Raw genomic sequence first — 27,861 nt, 5'->3', positions numbered from 1 at the left:
AAACGGACTCAATGTCAGTCTTCATCAAATTGCCAATCAGTTTTTTATCTTTATGTGGAACTATGATATGATATGATATTTTATTTAGATCGCGCCTATACACAAGCTTTCAAGGCGCGATAAGGCGAGGGAGGGGAACAAGAGGGAACAAGACAATGATCTTACAAGGCCCAGTGACATTGAGAACGCGCATGTGCAGGGGAAAGGGAAGGGGAGAAGTGCCAGGGGAGGAGGTGGAGGGGCAAGTGCAAGACATAGGATCAAACATTGAAAACAGGAAGTGCGGCCAGCAGATGGCAGTGCAAGGGTTAAGTGCAGAACAAATAGGTGATACATAAGTTCAAGTATGGGGGGTTGTAGGGTTGCAGGTACAGCCCCAAGTGCAGTGTTGCCAGAGGGGCAGTGCAGGTGTGCAACTGGGAGGGCAGGAACCTGGGCCTGTGTTACAGAGGGTATCCAGGTGACCATTGCAGTATTACACAGGATATCAGCAAGGTAGTGGAAGAGAGAAGGTAGAATCAAAGAGGAAAGTCTTGAGCTGCTTGGGAACCGAAGATGTTCTGCACAAGCTTTAGAGAGGCAGGGAGGCTGTTCCAGATGGAGGCGCCAGCCGAAGAGAGAGATCTGCTCCCAACTTGTTGCTTGGAAAAGCGGCTGACCCTCAAGGAGTTGGAGGTGGAAGAGCGAAGTGCTTCAGAAGAGAAAGCAGGAGATATTTTGCTTTCAGGCCCTAGTAGGCCTTGTGGACAATGCAAAGGGTCTTGTACCTGATCCTTGCAACCACCGGGAGCCAATGGAGAGATTTCAGTGCTGGAGAGATACGATCCCTGGGCTCGAGGCCAAGGACAAGACTAGCAGTGCTGTTCTGGATGAGTTGCAGGGGACAGAGAGTAGAGGCAGGCAGATTTAAAAGGAGGCTGTTACAATAGTCAAGCCTAGAGAGAACCAAAGCTCTAAATACAGTAAGCTTCTGGGGCAAATGAAAGGAAAGGAAGAATACCTCTAAGGAGGTGCCATTGGTAGTTTGACTTTTTAGAGATGTTGGAAATATGAGGAGAGAAGGAAAGAGAGGAGTCAAAGATAACACCAAGGTTCTTAGACTCGAAGATGGGAGCAGAGCCAAGGGAGGTCAGCCAGAGAGTGGCGGGAAAGAGGGGTGCAGGTGTGCCCATGAGGAGGATCTCCATCTTGCTTGCATTCAGGCTGAGATCATTGGTGTCGCACCACTCCTGGATTGCAGACAGACATTCTGGATGAGAGAGGGTGAAGAGGCGGCAGAGGGGAGCCTGAAGGTGAGCTGGGTGTCATCCGCATAGCACTGGAAATTGGGGCAGAGAGTGGCAATGCGGTGGGCAAGAGATGCCAGATATTGGTTGAACAGCCAGGGAGAAATGTTAGACCCCTGGGGTGAAGAGTGGGATAGAGGAGAGGAAGGATCCAAGTTGGACCTGATAGGGTCGGTCAGAGAGGAAAGAAGTCAGCCAGATCAGAGCCTGATCAGTGATACCCAGGTTATCACGGAGCCGGTTGAGCAGGATGGCATGGTTGATTGTGTCAAAGGCAGAAGAGAGATCAGGTGGATGAGGACAAAGGGGAAATTAGAATCACAGTTAGAGAGCAGGTCTTCACAAATGTTCTGGAGAGCAGTTTCCATGCTTCTGGCTTCTCTAAAGCCAGACTCATGGTCTTGGAGACAACCAACATATTCAGTGTGAAGATTAATCTGGGAATGGCCAACTTCTCAGCGAGTTTTCCCAGGAAAAGAGTAATAGAGATTGGGCGATAGTTAGCCAGAAGGGAGGGGTTGGGTGAGGGTTTCTTAATAGGGGGTGATTAACAGAGTTCTTCAGGGGAGAGGGGAAGGACCCGGAGGTGAAACAGTGGTTGCAGAAGTCATCCAGGGCTGGGGAGAGGGTGTCAATGTGGTCCTTGATGGTTTTAGAAGAACAGGGAAGCACCTGTTTAGAAGAGGTTATCATAGATCAGACTTGTCTTCAAACCTCATCAGGGGAGAAGAGAGGACAGGCAGAGAAGGGGGGGTGTACACAGAGGGGCAGGAGGAAGAGGAGAGAGTGGAAGAAAGGGCAAGAGAAGCTGAGAGGATGGCCAGGATGTCCTGGGTTTCAGAGATGAAGTGAGAAGCCAGGGCTGAACAGAGGGCCTGGGAAGGCACAGGAGAGGTAGAGACTGCGGCAGGATTGGCCAGCTCCTTGGTTAGTTGTTAGATGCCACAGAAACGCAGGCTTGGATGTGAGATCTCTTCTTGCTGAGGACAGAGAGTCTGTATTGCCTTTGGAGCAGGCAGCAGTTTGTCAGGGGAGGTGCAGGATACCAACCATCTCCACTCAGCCACCCTAAACTTGCGTTTAAGGATGACGAGGTCAGAGTTGTATCCGGAGTTGCAGTTGATTTTAGGCTTCATGCGAATCCTCATGACAGGGGCAAGTATGTCGAGAGTATCAGAGATAGCAGAGTGGAGCCAGGAAAGGGCTGTCTCAGGGTGTGAGTCAGCCAGAGGTGCAGGAAGGGAGAGAAAGAGACAGCGAAAGCCTACACTGGCACACGCTTCATGGGTCGAATGACTGAGAAGGTGGGTGGCAGTGTGGGAGTAGGCTTGGACTGAGGGGTAGAGAGGGATGAGAAGGAAGGAGAAAGTGGTCACTCCAGGAGAGAGGAGTGGTGAGAGGGTTAGAGAGGGGGAGGTCAGAGGAGATAAGAACATCAAGAGTGTGCCCTGCAGAGTGAGTCGGGCCAGAGGGAAGAATAGAGAGAGAGTCACAGAGGACACAAAAGAGTCTCGTTGCGGGACAAGAAGCATCCAGGTGGATGTTGAATTCTCCAAGGAGGAGGAGTTGAGTGGTCGAGGCCAAGAGGGAGGAGGAGAGGTTAGACCACTCAGAGAGGAAGGAGGTTATATGACCAGGTGGCCGGTAGATAGTACTGACTGTTAGAGAGTGGCCAGGAGAGAAGAAAGCCTACAGACCATGCATTCAAAGAAAGAGTAGGCCTGCATAGGAATGATAGAGGCAAGAATCCACTCAGGGAAGATCAAGGCAACACCCCCACCAGAGCGGTTGGATCTGGGCATGGAAAGAATCTTGTAGCCATCAGGAAGGAAAGTGTCAAAGCCTGTGACAGAGCTGTCCGTGAACCGTGTCTCGGTGAGACCAAGGACATCAAGGTTGTGTTCTTCCAGGTGACAGCAGATGTCAGAGTGTTTCACAGCAGAGCAAAAGTTAAGAGTCGCAAGGTGGAGAAGGTTGCCATCCTTGATGACTTCCGGGGTGGGGTACAAATCAGAGGTACTCCCTGCAGAGGTGTAGAAGGGGCCGGATGGAGGGCAGACAAGGTAAGAGGAGAGGGCAAGGTAGCTGAGGAGAAGGAGGAGGATGCCAGAGAAGTGGCAGACGGTGGGGGCAAGGATACCGAAGAAGGGAGAGAAGGGACATCAGGAGAGGAAAGGAAATTGATAAGATGCAGGAAGCATCTGACAAACAGGAGAAGGTTGGCCTGGGGGCCTTGGACCAAGATGGTGCCATTGAGGTAAACATTTAAGATGACCTTAGAGGAGTGGAAGGAAGCAAGGAGGGCCTCCCACCGGGTGCCACCATTAATGGGAGAGGAGGAGTAAGGAGAGGGCACAGAGACCATATGAAGAGTCCATAGGCTGGCGAAGGAACGACAAAGAGGATGTCAGTGAGGGTCTGTCTGGAAGAAGCGCTGGTTTAAGTATCAGCGATAGGGAGGCCTGGGTTGGAGACCAGGATATCCTTTTTGAACTTCTTTCTACAAGACTTAGTGAGAAGGGTAGGATAGTTGATAGAGAAACAGTTGGAGAAGATAGGAGATACAGAGAGCACCATGGGTGAAGTGGAGGGGGTGAGTGGGGAGTGAGAGAGCAGCAGAGAGGGGGTAGAGACACAGGGGGGATCACACTGGGTGCAAGCAGAAGAGTCAGAACTTGACTGGTAAAAGCACGCAGGTAAAAGCACAGAGGTCACTGGGCGCAGCTGAATTTACACTAAAGCAAGGCAGATGGAAACAGTGGTCACTGGGCGCAGCTGCATCTAAGAACCAGAAATACTTTTGTTTGTGTGACAGACCATTGACATATAACCGGGTGGTTAGCTTGGTGGTTCAGACTTGCTGACAGGGCAGTTACACAACTTTAAAGCGCTTTGTGTTTGAGTGGTTTTTATTGTTGCAAATCACTATCATACTTTAATAATTATTTTCTTTTTGTAATTTATTTACTAGATATTCCTGATCATAAAAGAATGTCTGTGGGTATTGTTTTGGGTTCCCCTAATATCAGCCTTGATAAGCCTCCTAGTACAGTGATGCACATTTTCCCTAAGGATATGTACTTGATACGAACATGGTTACTCAACTGTCTCTTTCCAGTATTCAAGATTGACAGCAGAGCCAAGGATGCCTTGGAGGATGTGAGGGGAATTTGATTCTGTGTCTGCAGCATGCACTTCTCGGAAGATATGCATGAAACATCAAAGTTCACTAAAAAGGGTCGCCCCATACTCACTCTTAAATTGGTTGCCAATGCTGTTCCAACTGTGTTTCATCACACACAGTCAGGTGAGTAGTAACCATGAATGATTATTTATATTATTTATTAGCAGCACACGAAACCCTCAGGCATCTAGGCACTAGGTACGAGTAAGTGCAAGGTAATAGTATACAAAGTGCAAGTGCATAAGAGTTACAGCATATGATGGATTTTGAAAAGCATACTCTGGTAAAGCCACCTCATGTTGCAGGGGGCTACATTAGGTGTACAGGTAAGCGTAAGGACAACATTGGTAAGGTGCACAATCTAGTAAAGCCACACTTCATGGTACAGGGGCTAAAACAGGTGTACAGGTAAGCATAAAGATAGACTTGGTAAGGGTGCAGAATGTGGTTATTATTGTTTGTTTATATATACACATCTCTATGTTTATTTATAAAGTGATCCAATTGCTAATGGGATGATATGCCCACATTTCTTTCTAAATATCGATATATATTTCTTATAATGAATATCAAGGCGAATGAAGGAATGACATTTTAAATGATGCAGGAATGATTAACCTTGATTCATTTCAATGTGATTGTTTTTATTATGAAATTTAAAGATGCATTTTTATATTTGTGGTGTGTAAAATGTGCTTTCAAGATTGTACTATAACTGAATGCACAATAAAAAATAAAAACAATTAAAACAAATATTTCTTAGTGACAATTTTTACAATTATTTTCGAATGTACACATGTCCTTACATTTTATACTGGGAGCTTGAATATATTCCAAATGTTTGTATAGACAAATCATTCACTTCAATGTGACCTTTCTTTGTGAACCGTGAATAGCAGTATCTGTACCCTGTCTTATTTTTGTAATTTATTGATTAAAATATCTTTAATGACGTAGACCACATTGATGGAAGTTTAGACTGTCACCTCTGAATTAACATGTCAGGAATAAATTTAAAAACATCATAATTCCATAAAAGTCATCCTATTAGATCATTCATGCATTCATCCACATCCATACAAATGTTATCCGCCAGGCCGGCCGCAGCCGAGATTGGCGATTGCTACCGCGTTGGAGCTGGAGACGCGGAGGTAGAGTTTAGTCCCCTCTTTGTTTCTGCCTCTCCAGCGATGCAGTGCAGCGCAGCCGGTCGTATTTAAGGCTCCGCCTTCTGGCACGACGCTGCGTTGCAACCCTCCTCTGGATGTTTTCCTGCTTCCGGGTTAACACGCTGTATTGTTTCTGTCCTCCGGCTTTCTTACAGTAACTTTCCTACTTGTGCTGTTTGGTGCCTCTGCTTCCCTCTATACTTTCCGGATCCTCGCAGTCGGCACCTTCCTTCCCCCGCTACGCGGAGCAGTGCTCTGAAGGTCTCTCTCTCTCTCCTCTGCGGCTCCTGCCGCTTGTTTCCTTTCTCTCCTTCCCTTTCCTTACCCTTACCTAGCCTCTCTGCTTTCCCTGAGGCTCTACCTCATCCAGCAGTCCCATTTCCAGGTCCAGCCTTCCTTCCTGCCTCATACTGGTTGCTGCTACCCGTACTCTGCTACTCCTGCACTCCTGGCATCTGGACTATCCCTTCGCTACAGACACTGTACTCTGCCTCGGATTCCACCATTGCCAACGGTCCATACTGACATCTGGATTGAAGAGCGTCACTGCTCCACTGCAGGGTTTTTTTCCCCTTGGGGGTTTTTCCCTGATTTCTGGCTTGGTTCCGGAAGGGAGTCGCGGGACAGCTGTTTTCACAGCAGTCACTGTGGCTTCCCTCCGTGACAAGCACCATCTTCCCAAAAAACAAAACGACTACCTCGCGAGACGCCACCTGCAAGACCTTGACACTTGCAGCCGCTCAGGTGAGGAGAGTGTGTGTACTGGGGATGCCGAGGTCGGGGTGCGCACTAGATCACAGATTGCAACGCCAAAAGGAATCACGATGTCGGCGGAAGATCAAGTCCAAGAGCTATGGAAAGCATTCCAAGCAATGTCTCAGGAGCTACAAGGGGTAAAGACCGAGAACTCTCTGCTAAAACAGATGGTCTCCGCTAGAGAACCCTCTCCCCCTGAATTTCCACCCATGGCGCTATCCTCTGGAAAATTTGACGGCTCTCCCAAGAAGGTGAAGGAGTTTGTAGAAGCTTGTATGGTGTATTTCACCTTCCGCCCTCGCACTTTTTCCTCTGATCAAGCCCGAGTGGGCTTTCTGATTTCGAATATGACAGGAAACGCACTATCCTAGGCTACTCCGCTAGTGACTAGTGGTAACGCCATTTTACAGGATTTCTCGGCGTTTCAGGATTTGCTAAAGCAGACTTTTGAATGCCCGGAATTATCATTTAACTATCTTAGGCCCTGCATAGACTATCGGGCCTAAACAAGGTTACTGTTCGTGATAGGTATCCCATGCCCCTCATCACGGACATCATTGAGGCAGTACAGGGAGCCAAAGTATTTACCAAACTGGATCTCCGGAACGCTTACCATCTGCTGCGAATCGCAGAAGGAGATGAGTAGAAAACCGCATTCCGGACCCCTCTAGGATTGTTTGAGTACCGAGTTATGCCGTTTGGATTGGTAAATGCCCCAGCGGCATTCCAGAGGTTCATGGACAGATTGTTTTCCGACATGCTCTTGATAATGGTTGTCATCTATCTGGATGACATTCTGGTGTTCTCCCCTAACATGACCGAACACATTGAGCAGGTCAGACTGGTACTAGAACGCCTTCGGAAGAATCATCTACTTGTTAAAGCAGAGAAATGCAGATTCGTTGAACCTTCTGTGCAATACCTGGGTTATGTCCTGTCTGAGAGAGGAATAGCCATGGACCAAGACAAGGTGAATGCCATACTGGATTGGCCAGCCCCCACTTCTATCCGGAAGGTACAGCGGTTCTTAGGACTTGCAAATTACTATAGGAGGTTCATCACAAACTTTTCGGAGGTCGTGTTTTCCATCTTAAAAAAGAAGTCTACCCTTTTTCTTGGTCTGCCTCTGCAGAGCAGAGTTTCTGCAGTCTCAAAAGCCTTTTTTGCTCGGCCCCAATTCTACAACATCCGGATCAAACACTACCATTCATTCTAGAGACGGACGCATCCGCCATAGCCATTGGGGCCGTGGCTTCTTCAGACTATTCAAGGAGTTGAACACCCGGTGGCTTACCTGTCTAAAACGCTCTCACCCAGCCAACTCAACTACTCCGTTCTCGAAAAAGAGTTACTTGCCATGAAGTCGGCTTGTGATGAATGGCGGCATCGCCTTATGGGGGCAAGACACCCGTTCCTCATTTGTACGGATCACAAAAACCTGAAGGCCTTACAGGAGATGGAATGTTCGAACTGCAGACAGGCAAGATGGGCATACCTGTTCTCGCAATACGACTTTCGGATCACCTATATTCCTGGGTCACTCAATCGTCTGGCCGATGCCTTGTCTCGCAAGGACTCCCACACCGAAAGAGCGGCAATCAAGGTCGAGCCCATGTTCCACAGGAATCAAATACTGGCCGCAGTGGGCTCTTTTCTCCAAGAGGTTAAGGCCACTGTCATGCAGAAGATACCCCATCTCTCCTTCCATTCCGATTCCCCTTTTCAAATGAAGGACGGCTGGGTGTTCTATAAAGGGAAGTGGTGCATCCCAGAAGGTCCACTACGCAACAAGGTGTTGAGTTGGTGTCATGACTCCTGCATGGGAGGGCACAGAAGTGGCGACAATACTCTTGAACTAATATCAAGGTCATTCCTCTGGCCCAATATCAGAAGGGAGGTGCTGAATTATGTTAAAACATGTCCCATTTGGGGAGGCCACCAGGGGGCGCGGGCAGGATGGACGCCTGAACGTCGAGCTCCGCACCCAGCCCCGGGTGAATCACGATTTATCGGCGAAACGAGGGTCCCATATACTACGCGACCCCCCCCAAAAGACGTGGAAGCCTGTGGCCCCCACCTGGGTCCAACTTTGGTTCCGATCCGACGCTCCTGTGCGGAGTTACACGGACCAAGGCGATATCGGCTGCCCCTCCCCCACGACCTGGCGCGGAGTGGCGCAGGAGACAGCACGAGCCGCGCCGCCCACGAATAGGCCCGAGAGGGTGAGCCCGCGGCGCTTCCTCCCCTGGGCATCCTCCGACTTGAAGAAAACCGTCCACCCACACAGGGAACGCACGCCCGGCGCCTCTGGTGCCCGAGGCCCGGCCTGACCCGGAGAAAGGCGGCGTCCGTCGTAAACTGGCCGACACGAACCCCTCATGAACTGGAGAGAGAACTTGCTGAAATATCAGTTTGTTCCCAAAGAAAGGACCATGGCCGCCGGTAGCCCCACCGTCCCACCCCCGGATCTGGGGGCTATCCAGAACAACATCCAAACGATTCTGGAGGAGATACGAGGTATGAGGACAGACATGGGGGCCAAACTGGCCGACCTCACCACCAAGGTCGCCACCCTAGAAGACCGCGTGGAGGGCGTCGAGAATAACCAACTTTCGGCGACACTCCTCGAAACCCAAATGGACATGAGACTCCGAGACATGGAAAGGCGCGAGGAAGAGCTTCGGTTCAAGGTTGACGACATGGAAAATAGGGAGAGGAGGAACAACCTTCGAATCTTTGGCCTGATGGAATCTGAGGGCGAATCCGTACAAGGACTTGAAGGCAAAGTGCACGATATCGTGAGGATCGCCCTGGGAACGGAAGACGTGGGGGCGACCAACTTCGACAGGGTGCACCGAGCGGGGGGGGGAGGCAGAGGCCCACGCTCGGTTCTGGTTCGGCTGCACTACTACAGGGACAAGATCAGAATCCTGGAAAAGGCGAGACATCTTGGCACCATACAGTACGGTGATTCAAAGGTATCCATCTTCCAAGACCTCTCGGCCCTAACCCTGTCAATGAGGAGGAAATGCGGCACACTCACAAGATGGTTGCAGGGAAAAGGAGTCCGATATCGGTGGGGTCACCCCTTCTATTTGGAGTTTGAGTGGCTAGGTGAGAAACACCACCTGGTGTCGGAGGAGGACATACGAAGAGCCACGGACGATCTGGTGAACGACCAGGCGGGCCATTCGGGCGCCCAGGAGGGAGGACCACGGGACCCCCCTAGGGGTCCCGACGGCCCAGGAAATCACAGTGGGAAATCTAAGGTCAAGGGGGCCCGAAAGTTTCGGAAAACCAGACACCCGTCGATGAACCCGGAAAATCACACTGACTCATGAAAATGACGTTCGATTGGAAGGAGAGAAAATCATGAGGTGAGAGACGATTCAGGGTACGGACGCAGGAGGCCCCGGGCCCACGAACTGCCTTGAACGGACACCACGGCGGTGTCGCGTTTGGCCCACCGGACCTTGGGTCGGCAGACCATTATGTTAAAAAGTTAACTGTTTATTTGTGTTGCCCCGCGTTTGGGTTTCTGGTTGTGGGTTGAGGGCCCGGGCGGGGTCTCTGGTTTTTGTCTCGGTTAAGTGCACCGAAGGCCTGCAGGGGCCGACCTGAATCGGACTTGCGATCTGGGACTCTCCAGACACACGAAAACCCCGGGGCTGGGGTTGGAGTCCTTGGTGGTTCGTTGACCGGCCCCAACACATGTTGGGGAGAGTGGACGGACGCCTCAAGGTACAAGGGTGGGGAGGGGGGAGGGAAGACACGGGGAGGGGGGTCAGTTGCAAGGGGGGAGGGGATGGGGGGGATAACGGGGTAGTTTGGGGGACTCAGGGGGAAATTCAGTTCAGACCGCAAGAATACGCTTGGCAAGGGGCACTAAAATTCAATCACCACGAGGGGTTCAGAATACGCACACGGTATGATGACAACGATTGAAGGGAAGGTGGGCACGTTAAATGTCAAGGGTCTAAACTCTCAAAATAAAAGATCCCTCACGGGCAACATGTTCCGAAAACAACACCTGACGGTCCTATTTCTACAGGAAACACATTATAAGCGCGGGAGGGAATCCAGAATCAAGGGGAAAGACATCGGTAGCAACTATTGGGCTTCACACCCGACCTCGAAGAAGGAGGGGGTGGGCATTCTCCTGGGAAGGGCTCTCCAACTAACGGGGGTGGAAACCAAGAGGGGGTTTGGGGGTCGATTTCTGGGTGTCAAGGGGCTTTGCGAGGGGCAGCGAGTTACTCTCGCCACCGTATACGCGCCCAACACGGGCCAGGTGGAGTTCCTCACACGGATCTTTGGTGTCATGGATGAATGGGCCGAGGGGGCCATGATTCTCGGGGGTGATTTTAATCTCATAGCCGACCCCCAACTGGACTGGTGGTCCGCCAGAGGTGGGGTACCCAAGGGGATCACGAGGGATAACCTGGCCTTGCAGAACCTCTTGAAGGATCACTACTGGGTAGATGTTTGGCGCAAGGCGTACCCGGCCCAGGGTGGTTACACATTCTTTTCTCCCCCGCACTGCACCTACACCAGAATCGACCTTCTGTTGGCCTCAGAGGAGGGAGATGGGGCGATGACCCAACCAAAAGTCGAGACCATAACGTGGTCGGACCATGAACTACTTATAGCTAACTGGTCCCTGCCCATCGCCCCGAGATCGGCTCGATGGCGGTGCAACGACACGCTCCTTAGGGATCCAGTATTCCGTGAGTTCATGAAGCAGGAAATGCTGGCCTACTTCGAGACAAATGACACGGGGGAGACGGACATGTCCATGGTATGGGAAGCGGGGAAGGCCACCTTCAGAGGCCTCCTCATAGCGGAGGGCTCGAGGCGTAAAAGAGAGAGGGGCCTGATCGAGAGCAGACTCCGAGGGGAGCTGCAGATCTTGCGGGCCAGACTGGGAGTCCCGGGAGTGGACCGGAGGGCACTATTGGACGAGATGCAGGGCAAAAGACAGGAGCTCCATACGGTTCTCATAGGGGAGGTGGTTAAGAGGATGCGATATACCAAACAGAGATACTACGAACAGGGCGACAGGGTAGGCACTCTGCTGGCTCAGAGGTCGAGGGGGTGTAGAGTGGAGAGAGGGATTACCCGGTTGACCGACGAAGAGGGCAGGGTTCATGGGAACCGGCATGAAGTGACGGAATGCTTTGCTGAGTACTACAGCAAACTCTATTCTAGGCAAGCGGGCGAATCTCGGGAGGACATTGCCTCCTACCTGGCAGAACACCCCCTCCCCAAACTGACCGACCAGGACTTGGAGGCCCTCGAGGGGGAAATTTCAGAAGAGGAGGTGGAGGGAGCCATCAAGAGACTGAAGGCCGGAAAGGCTCCTGGCCTTGACGGCTACACAGCGGATTTCTATAAACAGACCCAGTCCACCTTAGTGAAGCCCCTGACCAAATTGTTCAACCAAATTAGAGGCAACGACACGATCCCCCCGACTTTCCTACAGGCCCTCATCACCGTCATACCTAAACCTGGTAAAGACCGGGCAGCTTGTGGGTCTTACAGACCCATTTCACTTCTCAACTTAGATGCCAAGATCTTTGCTAGGATCCTGGCCTCCAGATTGGAAAACTCCCTCCCACGCCTGATACATCCTGATCAGGCGGGATTCGTCCTCAATAGACAGGGTTCCGATAATTTAAGGAAGACCCTCCATGTATTGGCCACGACCGAGGCCAGGAATGAAGGCGCTCTCCTACTGGCTCTTGACGCGGAGAAGGCCTTTGACAGGGTCAGCTGGGCTTTCATGAGGGAGGTTCTCTTGTCAGTGGGGATGGGTCCAAGGTGGTTGGGATGGATATCCGCGCTCTACTCCTCCCCCTCGGCCAGAGTGGTGGCTAACGGGATTGAGTCTAGGGAATTCCCCCTTGAACGTGGCACGAGGCAGGGATGCCCCCTGTCTCCGTTAATCTACGCATTGGTGATGGAACCGTGGGCAATCTCGATCCGCAATGATGCGGACATCAGTGGTGTACAGATGGGGGATATGCACTGCAAGATCTGCCTCTTTGCGGATGACGCCCTGCTCTATGTCACCAGACCGTCCCAAACAATCCCTCGGGTTCTGCAGGGCCTCGCAAGATATGGAGAACTATCGGGGTATAAGGTTAATTTGGACAAATCGGTCGCATTCATGGGTGGGAACCTGCCAGACACGGAGGTGACCTTTGTGGAGGGTCTCCCCTTCAAGCGGAGCGATGAGGGGTTCCGTTACTTGGGAGTCCAAATCACACGTAACCTTGAGGACCTGTATGGGGCCAACTTCCCCCCCCTCTGGTCAGCAATCAGGAGAGACATAGAAAGGTGGGCGGGAACGGGTCTCTCATGGATGGCACGCCTTAACCTTATAAAAATGGTTATCCTCCCAAAATTTCTGTTTCTCTTTCAAATGCTCCCGGTCCAAGTCCCCAAGGCCTTTTTTGACGAGACAAAACGCATCCTCCTTAGATTCCTCTGGCAGGGCAAAAAACACAGGATTTCATACGAGGTTCTGACTAGGACCAAGGAAGATGGAGGGGTGGGCTACCCTGATCTCGAGACGTATTATAGGGCTTCCCAGTTGAGGATCCTGGTCGATCACTTCTCACCGGGACCGAAAAAACAGTGGGTAGCCATGGACAATAGGCCCCTGGCGCCCGTCACACTAGAGGAATGGCTCTGGGTCCCAAGGAGAACGATCCCCAGATCAGTCTTGAACCACCCGATTCTAAGAGTACTGTGGTCCCTGTGGAGAGAGGGAGGTTACTATAGATGGCTCACGACATGGCCCTCCCCCTTGAGCTGCATCTGGGCCCCTCCTTTCCTGGCCAAAATAGCGGAACCAGCAGCCTACCAGACATGGTTCGAGGCGGGCCTTAGTAGGACCGGCCAGTTGTGGGTGGGGGGCTCCTTCCTCCCCTTGAAGGACCTTGAGGAAGCCCTGGGAATAGGCACGCTTTCCCCGTTCCGATATCTTCAGCTTAAGGGTGCCCTCACGGAACCATCTTGGGGTGATACCCTCAGGAGGGAACTCACAGACTTTGAAAAACTCCTTCTGACCGCAAGGGGCTCCAAGGGGATAATCTCCCGCCTATACAAGCTCTTTCTGTTCTCCATCCCCCGAGACCCGCCACCAGCACGCATACAATGGGGTAGGGACCTGGGCGAGGAAATTGATGACGAGAGATGGACAGAGATGTGTAGACGGGCCAATCGATCCACATCCTCCCTCCAATATCGCCATCAGGCCCTCAAGATATTACATAGATGGCACTACCCCCCGCAAAGAATAGCCAAAATGCGTCCAGGATATGACCCACACTGTTGGAAATGTAGGACAGAGAGAGGTGACTATATCCACATGTGGTGGGGATGCCCAGTGGTCCAGAAATACTGGGACAAGGTGCGGACCTGGATCAAAGGGGTAGATGGGATAGAACGAGTATCCTGCCCGTGGCTCTTCCTCTTCGGGATTAGTAACGAAGAGGACCGGGGTAACACTCATGATCACATGCTCCAGGTGATGCTGGTAGCAGCTAGATGCTGTCTAGCGCAGAAATGGAAACACCCGAGAATGCCAGGGGAAAAAACCTGGGTGACCAAAGTAAGGGCCATCTACGACATGGAGTTCCTCACACACCTGCTCGATGAGTCTAAGTCCAGTATCGAGGAAATTTGGCTCCCCTTCTTTGATAAGTACGGCCGAGTGGTCTAGGTCCTGAAGACTGAGCTGAGGGATTCCCCTCCTCCCCACGGATGTGGGACCATGGGCCAAGGACCCGGCTGAGAACTGAACTCGTTTGGCCCATATGACTTTGGCGTGCCACACGCATATTGTATTGACGCCTCCATCATTAAGAGAGCCCGTTGTGCAAGTGTTTATCAAGGCTATGTAAGCGCGAACTGAAGGGGGGTGGGGGGAGGGAGAGGGAGGGGGGGGGGCATGGGGTGTGTTTCGTCTGGTTTTCTCTTTATGTTAACTCACATTAATAAATGCAATGCAAGAATGTAACCTCGTTATGCACCAAGGAAACTTAATAAAATTGATTTTCAAAAAAAAACATGTCCCATTTGTGCCAGGACCAAGTACGCCTCGGGCAAACCCCTTGGACTCCTTACCCAAGTGGAATTGCTGACTCGCCCATGGGGACTAATTTCCACTGATTTTATCGTGGATCTTCCCAAATCCGAAGCTTGTACCTGTATCATGGTAACGGTGGACGCCTTTTCTAAATTGGCTCATTTTTCTCCCTTAGCGGGTCTCCCCACCACAACCAAGATGGCAGAGGTGTTTGCCCGAGACATTTTCAAATTACACGGGTTACCTGACAAAATAATCTCGGACCAAGGGAGTCAGTATGTCTCAAAGTTTTGGTCGGCCCTGTGCACCCGATTGGGGATAGAAAGGGCTCTTTCTTCAGGTTTCCATCCGCAATCCAACGGCCAGACGGAGCGACTCAATGCAACACTTGAGCAGTACCTGCGATGCTTCATTTCCAGACATCAGAACAACTGGGTCTCCCTACTCCCTACGGCGGAGTTTTCTTACAACAACTCCAAGCACTCTGCCACAAGTCTCTCTCCATTTTTTTGTACCTACAGTGTCCATCCCAGATTCCTACTTTCAGATGTGCCTAAGTTCTCGAATTCTCCGACGGCAGAAGAGGTTTTGAGGAATATTAAAGAGGCTCAGACCACCGCTTTGCGTAGCCTGGAAGACAGCAGATGACAGAATAAGGCTAGTGCTGACAAACACTGCAGAGCGTGCCCGTCCTGGAAACCAGGGGACAAAGTGTGGTTGTCAACCAGGTTTCTTCCCAGGTGGACGAGACCTTCCAAACTTTCACCTCGCTTCCTGGGTCCTTTTTCTATTCTCTCTAGGGTTAATCCTGTGGCCTATCGCTTGAGACTCTCCCCGTCTCTTAGACGCATTCACCCTGTTTTTCATTCCTCTCTTCTCAAGACCTACTTCCCTGATCCACATCATCGGACTCCCTTCCGGCAGTCTCCGGCTCCTGCCTCCTGCCTCCTCTCAGGAGGACTACGAAGTCTCTGCCATCCAGGATTCTCGGTATAACCGGGGGTGTTTGGAATATCTCTTGGCATGGAAGGGGTAGCCTGAGTCGGAGGACTCCTGGGAGCCAGCTTCACAGGTGCATGCCCCTCGCTTGCTTGCCAAGTTCCATCGCCTCCACCCGGGGAAGCCGGGGTGGGTGCGATTTAGGGAGGGGAACTGTCATCCGCCAGGCCGGCCGCAGCCGAGATTGGCGATTGCTACCGCGTTGGAGCTGGAGACGCGGAGGTAGAGTTTAGTCCCCTCTTTGTTTCCGCGTCTCCAGCGATGCAGCGCAGCACGGCCGGTCGTATTTAAGGCTACGCCTCTGGATGTCTTCCTGCTTCCGGGTTAACACGCTGTGTTGTTTCTGTCCTCCGGCTTCGGCTTTCTTACAGTAACTTTCCTACTTGTGCTGTTTGGTGCCTCTGCTTCCCTCTATACTCTCCGGATCCTCGCAGCCGGCACCTTCCTTCCCCCGCTATGCGGAGCAGTGCTCTGCCGGTCTCTCTCTCTCTCCTCTGCCGCTTCTGCCGCTTGTTTCCTTTCTCTCTTTCCCTCTCCTTACCTGGCCTCTCTGCTTTCCCTCAGGCTCTACCTCATCCAGCGGTCCCATTTCCAGGTCCAGCCTTCCTTCCTGCCTCATACTGGTCGCTGCTACCCGTACTCTGCTACTCCTGCACTACTGGCATCTGGACTATCCCTTCGCTACAGACACTGTACTCTACCTCGGATTCGACCATTGCCAACGGTCCATACTGACATCTGGATTGAAGAGCGTCACTATCCACTGCAGGTTTTTTTCCCCTTGGGGGTTTTTCCCTGATTTCTGGCTTGGTTCCGGAGTCGCGGGACAGCTGTTTTCACAGCAGTCACTGTGGCTTCCCTCCGTGACAAGCACCATCGTCCCAAAAAACAGAAGGACTACCTCGCGAGACGCCACGTGCAAGACCTTGACACTTCCAGCAGCTCAGGTGAGGAGAGTGTGTGTACTGGGGAGGCCGAGGTCGGGGTGCATACTAGATCACAACAACATCCATTAAACCATTCATACAGAACATCAATAAGTACACAATAAAAACATATAACAAATGTAACAATTCATCAACACTTCAATTATTGTACAAAAAGTTGGGATAGGTCAGAAAATGAATTTTATAAGTGGCCAGCAATTGGGATAGGTCAGAAAAGGAGGGGAGAGATCTTCACAAGCGGCCTTATCCTGGAGAAACCTAGGATAAGGCCGCTTGTGAAGATCTCTCCCCTCCTTTTCTGACCTATCCCAATTGCTGACCACTTATAAAATTAATTGTGGCCACGCACTATGTGTTGTTTTGTACAAAAACTTTTTGTACAATAATTGAAGTGTTGATGAATTGTTATATTTGTTGTATGTTTTTATCGTGTACTCATTGATGTTCTGTATGAGTGGTTTAATGGATGTTGTACGGATGTGGATGAATGCATGAATGATCTAATAGGATGACTTTTATGGAATTATGATGTTTTTAAATTTATTCCTGCCATGTTAAATAAATAACTGCTTGAGTGCAGATTAAATCATGATTAAACTCACAGAGAAAATGTATTAGGTATAATAAAACCCTTAATACGTCCTTCTCAAATTGTTTCCTCTGGATTTTCTTTCTGAGATAAACCATTACGCTAATACCCTAATCTAGAGAGTGGGGTTCCCTGTGCCTTTCTGATATATACCTCTGAATTAACGACAGACACTTCTACTAACCAAAGAGTGAGTTCTAGTGACATGCACGGAAACTGCTATATGGTGTATTAAATGTCTATGTTTTAGAAATAATATATTTTTTCTATTGACTATTGTCATGAATATATAATATTGAATAAGGGAACAGGCTTTATCATTGACAACTATTTTGCAATTAACAGAAAGCTCACTTCCCTTTAACGTAATATTTTTTAAATTCTAAATTTGTCTGCAAGTACACTATGTATGTCTTAGGTCAAATTCAACTTGTAACTCATGAATCAATATTATTTATCATTTATCTTTTTGCCAATATTTTGAATTTAGTATCTTTCGACTGTGTTGATTTTCTTTTACATTTAATTTAAATTGCTATACTTCTCTTCAAATATTACAATTGTAAGTAAGCAAATATGTCAGAGAATGACGGTACTTCGGCAGCTTACTCATCTTCATTTGGAACTGGTCAGATGGAGGAGGTATTACATGTGATACATCGACATCATTCAATGATATTCTTTTAAATTGGAACTATTTTATTCAAAATGATAAAATGTACGAGAAATGTATCCAAGTTCTCTTGGATTTTGGAATCCATGTATACATGTTGTATACAATCAATAACAGTTTGGAAAAATATGAATTCATGAAATCGTCAATGTAGTGTCATGCACCTTCCAACATGCAACATTGACAGTGATCCCCACATAAAAGTATGATTGTAGATCAATGTTATGGAGTCTGTTATTCTCTAAATGTTCTATGTATCTTTCTATATACTGTAGACCTAAAGAGCAAAACATTACAATTACATTTCTGGTATAAATAATTAATTCTCATTTTATTTAAAGGGGGGAGTATTGTGCTAACTTTAACACCAATTCCTTCAGAATGCCAGTGACTTTCAACATGTATATTTAATAATCAATTAATGTCCAATATTTTACATCATTATATTGCTCGACTTTCTATTCATGAAAATTAAATGTTTTTCAAATTATAAAAAATGTGCATCTTTTTCAGTATAATTACCTTGCCTTTGGTGTTTGCATCACTTGTTGAAATTCATCATGCATAAAAGGTCAATTGTCAAGATGTAATTTTTGTTATCAAACAAGTGTAACACTATTTATTATCCAATGTTTATTGCATGTGTTTTGCTGTTATTTACACCAGTAGGGGAACCCAAGCTATTGTCTAGCCTGTGGTGTACTGACTGAGGTTAATTAAATTCATCATCACTATAATGTGCCCACAGTCGCAGGCTGTATACCTGCAGGTTTTTATACTGGGCACAGAAAATCAATAAATGAAACCAATATTATACAATTATTTTATTCACAATATAAATGTAATCCATAAAGTCCAAGACATTTATCTGAAAAAATCTCTCATCTAAAAATAATGTCACTATAAACATCTATCTAATATACAATCACCATGAGAAATAGCTTTAAAAATATTTTCATGTAACATGGAAAGTTGTGAGGTATGCAGGAAATGTGAAAAATTCTGAAAATAATGGATTTCCATAATTTAATATAAACCTTATATATTTACAGGAAAGAACAAATCAATATCTGATGCTATTACATGAATCATTTGTATATGTGGAATACATAAAAAGTTATGTTTTATTTAAATGTAGGTAATAGTATTACTTCGTTTGACAATGGGTATTAAAATAGATTTTTTCTTTATTACATCTAAATAGTTATGTCCTAAAAATTTGCAAAACAAAAAGGTGATGGCTGGAAGGTTTTGAATTAATCATACCCACAGCACAGCTCTGGGCAACCCTCCAGACCATTGTGTTTCAGCCTGCCAAGCCATTACAGATGGGTAAAGACCATATACAAATCAGGCTTGGTCCCACACAATGGATTGGTTCTTGAACCAAAACTGGAGCATCACCACCACAAACGGAACAGTAATATCGATATTCTGGGACGAGCTTGCCGCTCCTGTTTTCCCATTTGTGGGGCCGCCATCAGGACCAGCATAGCCACATTTCATCAATGAACACATGCAGAGAGCAACGTTTTATTAAGAATGTGTAACAAATCATTTTTTCACCAAAAAAGAATATCATGTGCTTCGAGAGAAAATGGATGATGCTCCTGCATTGAATTCTATTTTTCACCACATACTTTCACTTGCACAATTCACATACTGGGATTAAAACATCAAAGAATAAAAGATTGCATGAAATGTCACTCTTGACCTAACCATGATTACTATGGCTTGGAGTAAACAATGAGCCTCATTACGAGTTTGCCGGTCCTGATACAACGCGGGTGCCTTTTATTCTGCCTGGTCGCACATGGCGGACTGAAAGGCACCCGCGAGCACAGCTTGCCTGTAGCACCGAGACGGTGCTACAGGCATCCCCATTACCATTGAGCCCTATGGGGTTCAAATTGGAATGGAGATCACTTGATTCCGGCACCCACGAAAGGACAATTACCGGGTCCACCGGCGCTGAAATACGCCAGTAATTGCCCATTCGCGGGTGCCGGATTTTTTGCAAGTTTGGAGGTAGCCTGCCTGTATTACAGGTATGGCTACTTCCAAACTTGTAATGAGGCCCATGTGTTCTTCCATTGATTATGTAGGACACACGTTGTAATGTCTCTGTTGGATGTATTCAGCTGTTTCCATTGCAATAAGAAATATAATGCCTTAGTAAATTCACGGCTGTGATTCAGTGATTAATTATTGAAAAGTGCAACTTGTTATCTTCTTTATGTGAAAATCGAATAAAGATTAATTGTGTGTGTTTGTGTGTATCATCTGCATTTTGCGCTACTTAGCATGATGGTGTAGTTGCTGACAGTGGACATTTGGCTGTGCTGTGCACCAACGCCATGAAAAGGGGTACAGTACATTGGTTTTACATGGCAATATCAGCTTTTGGGAAAAAAGGAAGTTCATGGGAATAGAACCATAGAATCAATCAATGGAATAAGCTGCCCACTGAGAGGGAGCTGAATATGGGGACAGATCAGGTCAAGGAATCATAGAGATATATTCAATCAATCTTTAATAAACACATATACAATTACCATACAATAAAAACAGCTTAAAAACACATAATTGATACCAAACATATCTAGTTAAAGTGCATATTATTTTACTAAACATCCTAGGATGTAAGCAAAAGTGCAATGTGCCTAACTTAGTTCAAAAGTGCATAAATTCCGTAGACAATAAAGAGCCTCAATTGAACCCCAAATTGTATTTAGCCAGGGGGATATATTATAACTAATCTCTGTATATATGTAAGAGTTAGTTAGTGAGGCTTAAAGAGTTATGTAGGACACCAAAGTCACGCAGATCAACAATTAACAATATTTTCTGCGAGATGAAAAGGGTTGTACCTTAGTCCAGCCCAACATTTCTTTATAGAGAACAAGCAGCAACCTGTGCTTGTCTCCAATCTGACCAAAATAGTCAACAACCGGTACCTAGTACAGCTCCCAAACGTATCGTGGGCTGTACTGGTATCTGAACATAGGTAGTTTCGACGATCAAATAACAATGTCTAAGCTGTCTATCTCTCGTCGTGGCAGGAGAGAGAAGGCTTGACAATCGTCTTCCTCAGGACAGGGCAGAATTGGTGATAAATTCTAAAATCTAAACATACAGGTTCTCTACATTTGAATAATCAAGAACCGTCTGGGGCCACCTAGTGCAAACAATAACTTTCTAGGGCCACATAGTACAGATAGTGTCTTTTGAATTTATTCCATATATCCAATCTTCTTCAGTTGGTTCTTCCTTAATGCACCCAGGTGTTAATAAATTCCCTTTTGTTGATGTTCCGAAGTAAGGGTTGCATTGAAGATGGATATATAAAAGACCAAGGGAGAGAAAAGAAAAAGGGAAAAGCAAATGTAAGGCAACACATAAATCAAGAAGTGTGTATACAAATTTTTTTTTATTTTGATTAAAACATTCCTTGACCCGATCTAACAACCCCACATGTAGCATCCTCCATGCAGTTGAATAATCCTAGGTTCCTTAGTAATAATCCAGGATATGCCCCATACACTGTACGTAAATCAGACAAGGGGAACCCAATTAAATTAGTAAAAAGTAACAGGGGGGCTTATAGTCCCTATGTCAAAGCCATGAATATACCAAAGAAATTTGTGTAATCCAACATGGCATGGGAGAGGGAAACCAGAGTCAATATGAGAATCCACTATCATCCCGGTGGCAATAAAGCTAAAATGCAGAGTGAGAGACTTCCCGGCAGTCCCATACATGTATAAATACCATTTCCATACCTATAAAGGGAGAAATTCCCATTGGGTGTATTCGAAAAATAGCCATCAGGGTAGAGAGAAGAAATAAATAAAATTTCTCTTGATGACACTCCCCTGGGATCTTGTCCAGGTGCACAGTAGTTCAGGCTAAGTGGGGAGAAAACATCCCATCAACCGGTAATCCTGTGCAGGTCCGATCCTGCATAGAAGTAAGGAAAAGAGATGAGCATAGAATAAAATGGGAAGGAGTTATAGAAGGGAGCCATGAGAAAATCACCTGCGCTCAAACATATCATTCCTTCCTAAAAATGAGCCCTCAGTCTCAACGGCATTAGTAATAGACATGATAAGTGCAATAGATACAATGCTGGAAAAGCCTCTAAATCTCATTCTCCTCAGGTAGTACAAATCTACTCTAGGAGATATTTCTGGACGCTGGATACTCCACTCAGGCAATATGTCTCCTGTACCTCCACAAGGGCAGCACACACAAGAGTAATGATATGAAGCATGCACCATATTTCTTTTCCTGTCGCTGCTTATGTGCCGAATTTTTCGGATTCTGTTGTCTGTTCCCTAGTATTAACCAATGTAGGAAGAGATAAGGGAAGGGGCTAGACTCCATTGTGGGTGCCCTTTCTCTCTTTTCCCCTTTTTTTCATTTTCTAATTTCTTTCCGTTTCTCTTTCTCTCGTCTTGCCTTCTGGCTTTCTCGTTATATAATGACTTCTGGAGCTACAGGAGACATATTGCCTGAGTGGAGTATCCAGCGTCCAGAAATATCTCCTAGAGTAGATTTGTACTACCTGAGGAGAATGAGATTTAGAGGCTTTTCCAGCATTGTATCTATTGCACTTATCATGTCTATTACTAATGCCGTTGAGACTGAGGGCTCATTTTTAGGAAGGAATGATATGTTTGAGCGCAGGTGATTTTCTCATGGCTCCCTTCTATAACTCCTTCCCATTTTATCCAATGCTCATCTCTTTTCCTTACTTCTATGCAGGATCGGACCTGCACAGGATTACCGGTTGATGGGATGTTTTCTCCCCACTTAGCCTGAACTACTGTGCACCTGGACAAGATCCCAGGGGAGTGTCATCAAGAGAAATTTTATTTATTTCTTCTCTCTACCCTGATGGCTATTTTTCGAATACACCCAATGGGAATTTCTCCCTTTATAGGTATGGAAATGGTATTTATACATGTATGGGACTGCCGGGAAGTCTCTCACTCTGCATTTTAGCTTTATTGCCACCGGGATGATAGTGGATTCTCATATTGACTCTGGTTTCCCTCTCCCATGCCATGTTGGATTACACAAATTTCTTTGGTATATTCATGGCTTTGACATAGGGACTATAAGCCCCCCTGTTACTTTTTACTAATTTAATTGGGTTCCCCTTGTCTGATTTACGTACAGTGTATGGGGCATATCCTGGATTATTACTAAGGAACCTAGGATTATTCAACTGCATGGAGGATGCTACATGTGGGGTTGTTAGATCGGGTCAAGGAATGTTTTAATCAAAATAAAAAAATTTTTGTATACACACTTCTTGATTTATGTGTTGCCTTACATTTGCTTTTCCCTTTTTCTTTTCTCTCCCTTGGTCTTTTATATATCCATCTTCAATGCAACCCTTACTCCGAACATCAACAAAAGGGAATTTATTGAACACCTGGGTGCATTAAGGAAGAACCAACTGAAGAAGATTGGATATATGGAATAAATTCAAAAGACACTATCTGTACTATGTGGCCCTAGAAAGTTATTGTTTGCACTAGGTGGCCCCAGACGGTTCTTGATTATTCAAATGTAGAGAACCTGTATGTTTAGATTTTAGAATTTATCACCAATTCTGCCCTGTCCTGAGGAAGACGATTGTCAAGCCTTCTCTCTCCTGCCACGACGAGAGATAGACAGCTTAGACATTGTTATTTGATCGTCGAAACTACCTATGTTCAGATACCAGTACAGCCCACGATACGTTTGGGAGCTGTACTAGGTACCGGTTGTTGACTATTTTGGTCAGATTGGAGACAAGCACAGGTTGCTGCTTGTTCTCTATAAAGAAATGTTGGGCTGGACTAAGGTACAACCCTTTTCATCTCGCAGAAAATATTGTTTATTGTTGATCTGCGTGACTTTGGTGTCCTACATAACTCTTTAAGCCTCACTAACTAACTCTTACATATATACAGAGATTAGTTATAATATATCCCCCTGGCTAAATACAATTTGGGGTTCAATTGAGGCTCTTTATTGTCTACGGAATTTATGCACTTTTGAACTAAGTTAGGCACATTGCACTTTTGCTTACATCCTAGGATGTTTAGTAAAATAATATGCACTTTAACTAGATATGTTTAGTATCAATTATGTGTTTTTAAGCTGTTTTTATTGTATGGTAATTGTATATGTATTTATTAAAGATTGATTGAATATATCTCTATGATTCCTTGACCTGATCTGTCCCCATATTCAGCTCCCTCTCAGTGGGCAGCTTATTCCATTGATTGATTCTATGGTTCTATTCCCATGAACTTCCTTTTTTCCCCTCTGGTGGGTCTGTCTTACTTTGGTTCTCCCCTGGGTTCATGGTGTTGGGGACGCCTATTTCTGATTAAATGTCAGCTTTTGGGTCTTGTGTTATGATTCACTGCTGACAGGGCACTTAAATGTACTGCGATTGATCAATGGATAATATGATCACAAGATAGAGGTTTCCTGACCCGTGCGATTCGCATATCTAAATGTGAGTAAATCGGAGGTAATGATTTATGCTAAAAAATACATGCCTTATCCTTTGGGCCAGAACTGCTCCTTTAACTCTCAGAAGACTGTTAGAAAGAACACTTGCAGGCCAAGTTTGATGAAACTAACTCAAAGGTAACCCAGGAGGATATGTTTTGGGTGGGGAGGGACAAGTACATGTTGTTAGGCTAAGGCAGAGATTTAACTAAATTGGCTACTGAGCTGTTAAAAGTATGTACGGTGGTGCACTCTAAAACAGAAATGCATTAGCTCTTTTCAAGGGCATGGCGTTTATCTCTTTATGAATCAATGATTATTAATATGTTGAAGCCCCCTCCCCAAGAAACAGTCATTAGTTCCTCTTATTCCCACTAATTACCAGCCCATTACCACGGTCCCATTTCTACTCAAAATATTGGATAAAGCTGCTTATATACAAATTCAAAAACACCTTGAACTGCACAAACTCCTAGGTAACAGACAATCTGGTTTCCGGCCATTACTTGGAACAGAGACAGCCTTAATCGACCTAAAGTCCCAAATAGACGAGCAGAGAGACAAAGGGAGGACAGTACTCTTGCTCCTACTTGATCCCTCTGCCGCATTTGATCTGGTCAATTACAAGGTCCTATGCCAACACCTTGATTCTGCGGCCCATTTCTTCACTGGAGCCATCAAATGGATTGAGTCCTTCCTGAGTGAGAGAACTATGAGAGTCTTCTCCCCTTCGGCAGCCGCTGACCCGACACCCATCCTATGCGGTGTTCCCCAAGGTTCCTGCGTCTTGCCAACCCTTTACAATATCTTCACTAAGCCACTGTTTGATGATCTGGACCATCTGGGTATCATCTATACTAATTACGCAGATGATACTCAGATTCTCCTCCTGCTCTCTGGGGATTACATCACAGACACGGGATTAGTGAACAAAGTTTACCTTATCATCCAAGCATGGATGGCTACTCATGGCCTGTGCTTGAACGATGATAAGACTGAGCTATTCATTCTGGGCTCACAGGCCAACATTAAAAAAGTAGGCCAAGAATTTTCCACTTTTAATATTGACGGGAACACCATCAAAGTCTCTAAGGATGTAAAAACCCTTGGATACTACTTGGACTCCACATTGTCCTTTGATAAACAGGTCAAATCCCTTACCTCCTCTACAGCTTACACTTGCAAGCTACTCAGAGCTGGTAAGCCTTTCCTCTACGACAACAGTCGCTTGATCCTGGCCAGAGCCCTAATACTCTCCAGAATTGACTACTGTCATGCCCTATACAGTGGTGCTAATATATCTACCATCCAAAAGCTCCAAACACTACAGAACAATGCCCTAAGAGCAGCCCTAGGAATAAATAAAAAAAAAACACATCTCCTCTGTGAGACGCCAGCACAAATGGTTATCTACATCCAATAAAATACAACTAAAAACCCTCTCCTTGATCTGCAAAGCCCTCAATAAAGCTGCGCCCAGCTACCTTACAGATAAACTCCTGAGAAGAACCTCTCTCAGACCTACCAGAACTGGGAATGCTAATTGTCTGACCATACCTAAATACAAGCTCACTACTCATGGTGGCAACAGTTTTACTGTAAAGGCCGCTAAATTCTGGAACTCACTGCCTCAAGATCTGAGAGCTGACCAGCCCTACCCACATTTCAGAAAGAATGTAATAAAATACATCATTGCCACTGGGCCCTAGTCCCCCTGTACCTGTTGTGGACCTGCCCATCTCGGAAGAGACCTCTTATCTTGCATTAATAGTATATTACGGCGCCACATTTGAAGACCATGTACAATCTGGTCTTCCTGTGCAAAATCCAGTCTACTTGAGAGCCTAAGTGATATACGAAGGGCCTTACTTTTGTGATATATATTTTTGTACAATGCTTATTGTTTATTTCCGTAATTATATAAGCCATTTATTCTTTGCAATTATTTTGTACATTGTGTATATCTTGTAAGCATGTAATTATTGTATCTTGTGCTCATGTCGCAACCTTGTAAGCTTTGCATTTCCATACTGATACGCCCTTTTACTTACGAGTCTGGTGCGCATAACAAATGAATAAACAAACAAACAAACAAACAAACATTTTCAATAAAGATCTTTTAACAAAAACACCCAATGGCTTTGAATTTGGGGTTTGCAATGTCACTTGTGACACCCTCACTATTTTAATGAAATCACAGTTGAAGTCACTACTAGAAACAATTTGTTATCACTAATGTGGCATATTTCTAGAAATAAGCAGTGAGTAGCTGCATATTTTGCATTGGTTCACAAATTGCACCAATAGCTGGAGCATCTCTATGTTCAAGGTATGTTGACTATAACTGTGGCCACAAAAGTAAAACTACATAGCAGTCCAATATCAAATGAGCTCATTATGTAAATTCTAGCCAGCAGTGGCGGTATGTGAATTTTTGAATTGGATGAATGTAAATGTATGCACTTAATATGCAGGAGCGACCAAGTGCAGTGAGAAAGCCTGAACCAAATCAAACAACCCGCCGATACGATATTTAAAATAATGGGGTCAAATGATGTATTTTGCGTCACTTTCTGTGGAAAACATTGGCTAAAACGCCACAAAGTTTGCAGTAGATGCAAATCACCAACGGGGCACAGGACTATTTTGCAAGACATTTCAATGATGCCTTTGCCCACAGCATATGCCAGTATGTAGAACATGTTCATGCTGGCTATGCCCATACATATCCATGTATGCTGCCCCAATATATGCTATTATTACCATATACCCAGCCAGTAAAAAAATGCCATGCAACAGAAAGAACGTATATCTGGACTGGCTATACCAAGATAGGCCAGTGTACCACCAAGATAGGCCAGTGTACCACCCAATAACACTTGTGTCCACTTTCACCCTTTATGCAAAGTGCAAAAATGTCATGCCACACAAATGATAAGTGAAGCGTTATCACATATTCAATGTAGGCCAGTGTAGCCACGTGATAATACTTCACTTATCACATTTGCTTCACCCTTGATGCACAACTATTGTGCATCAAGGTTAAAGCAAAACACAATGCCATGCCCTGAGCAGCACCTATCCCTAAATATAAGGGCCCAGCTAAGCGGGGCCACTACATTTATTGGTGAAGGTTGAAACACACACACACACACAGACAGACAAACATTACATCCGTGCATTCACACATCATTCATACAACTCGTTGCATGCACACAGTCATAGAAACAAACACACCAATATACATACATAAAAACATATATTAAAAAGAAAAAAACACTTATCTGCATGCACCCTGCGCAGCCATGGGGAGGACCGCATGGCCCTCCGCTTTCTCTGGGATTTAGAGGATATGCTGTCAGGCAGTGTGTCTATGCTACTAGTGCAATAATGAGAGAATGAGAGCCGGTGGGGGCAAGCTTCCACCGCACTGCTGGCACCCATTATTCTGTGCTATGTTTTTTCCAGAGCCCAAATGAATAAAACCTTTCACAGCAGGAGACATGCTCCTGCTCAGAGGCAGGCAGCACAGTCCCCTGTGCAAATAAAGCACAGAGGTGGACTGTGCTGCCTACCACTCAAGCAAGGTGGCGGCCTGCCGCTCAGGCAGGGAGTCCCTCTGGGCATAATGCTGGGCCACTACTCCT

This window comes from Ambystoma mexicanum, chromosome 5q, assembly GCF_040938575.1.
Source record: "Ambystoma mexicanum isolate Mex_15411 chromosome 5q, UKY_AmexF1_1, whole genome shotgun sequence".
NCBI classification, from domain to species: domain Eukaryota; kingdom Metazoa; phylum Chordata; class Amphibia; order Caudata; family Ambystomatidae; genus Ambystoma; species Ambystoma mexicanum.
This window is presented reverse-complemented; position numbering follows the sequence as displayed.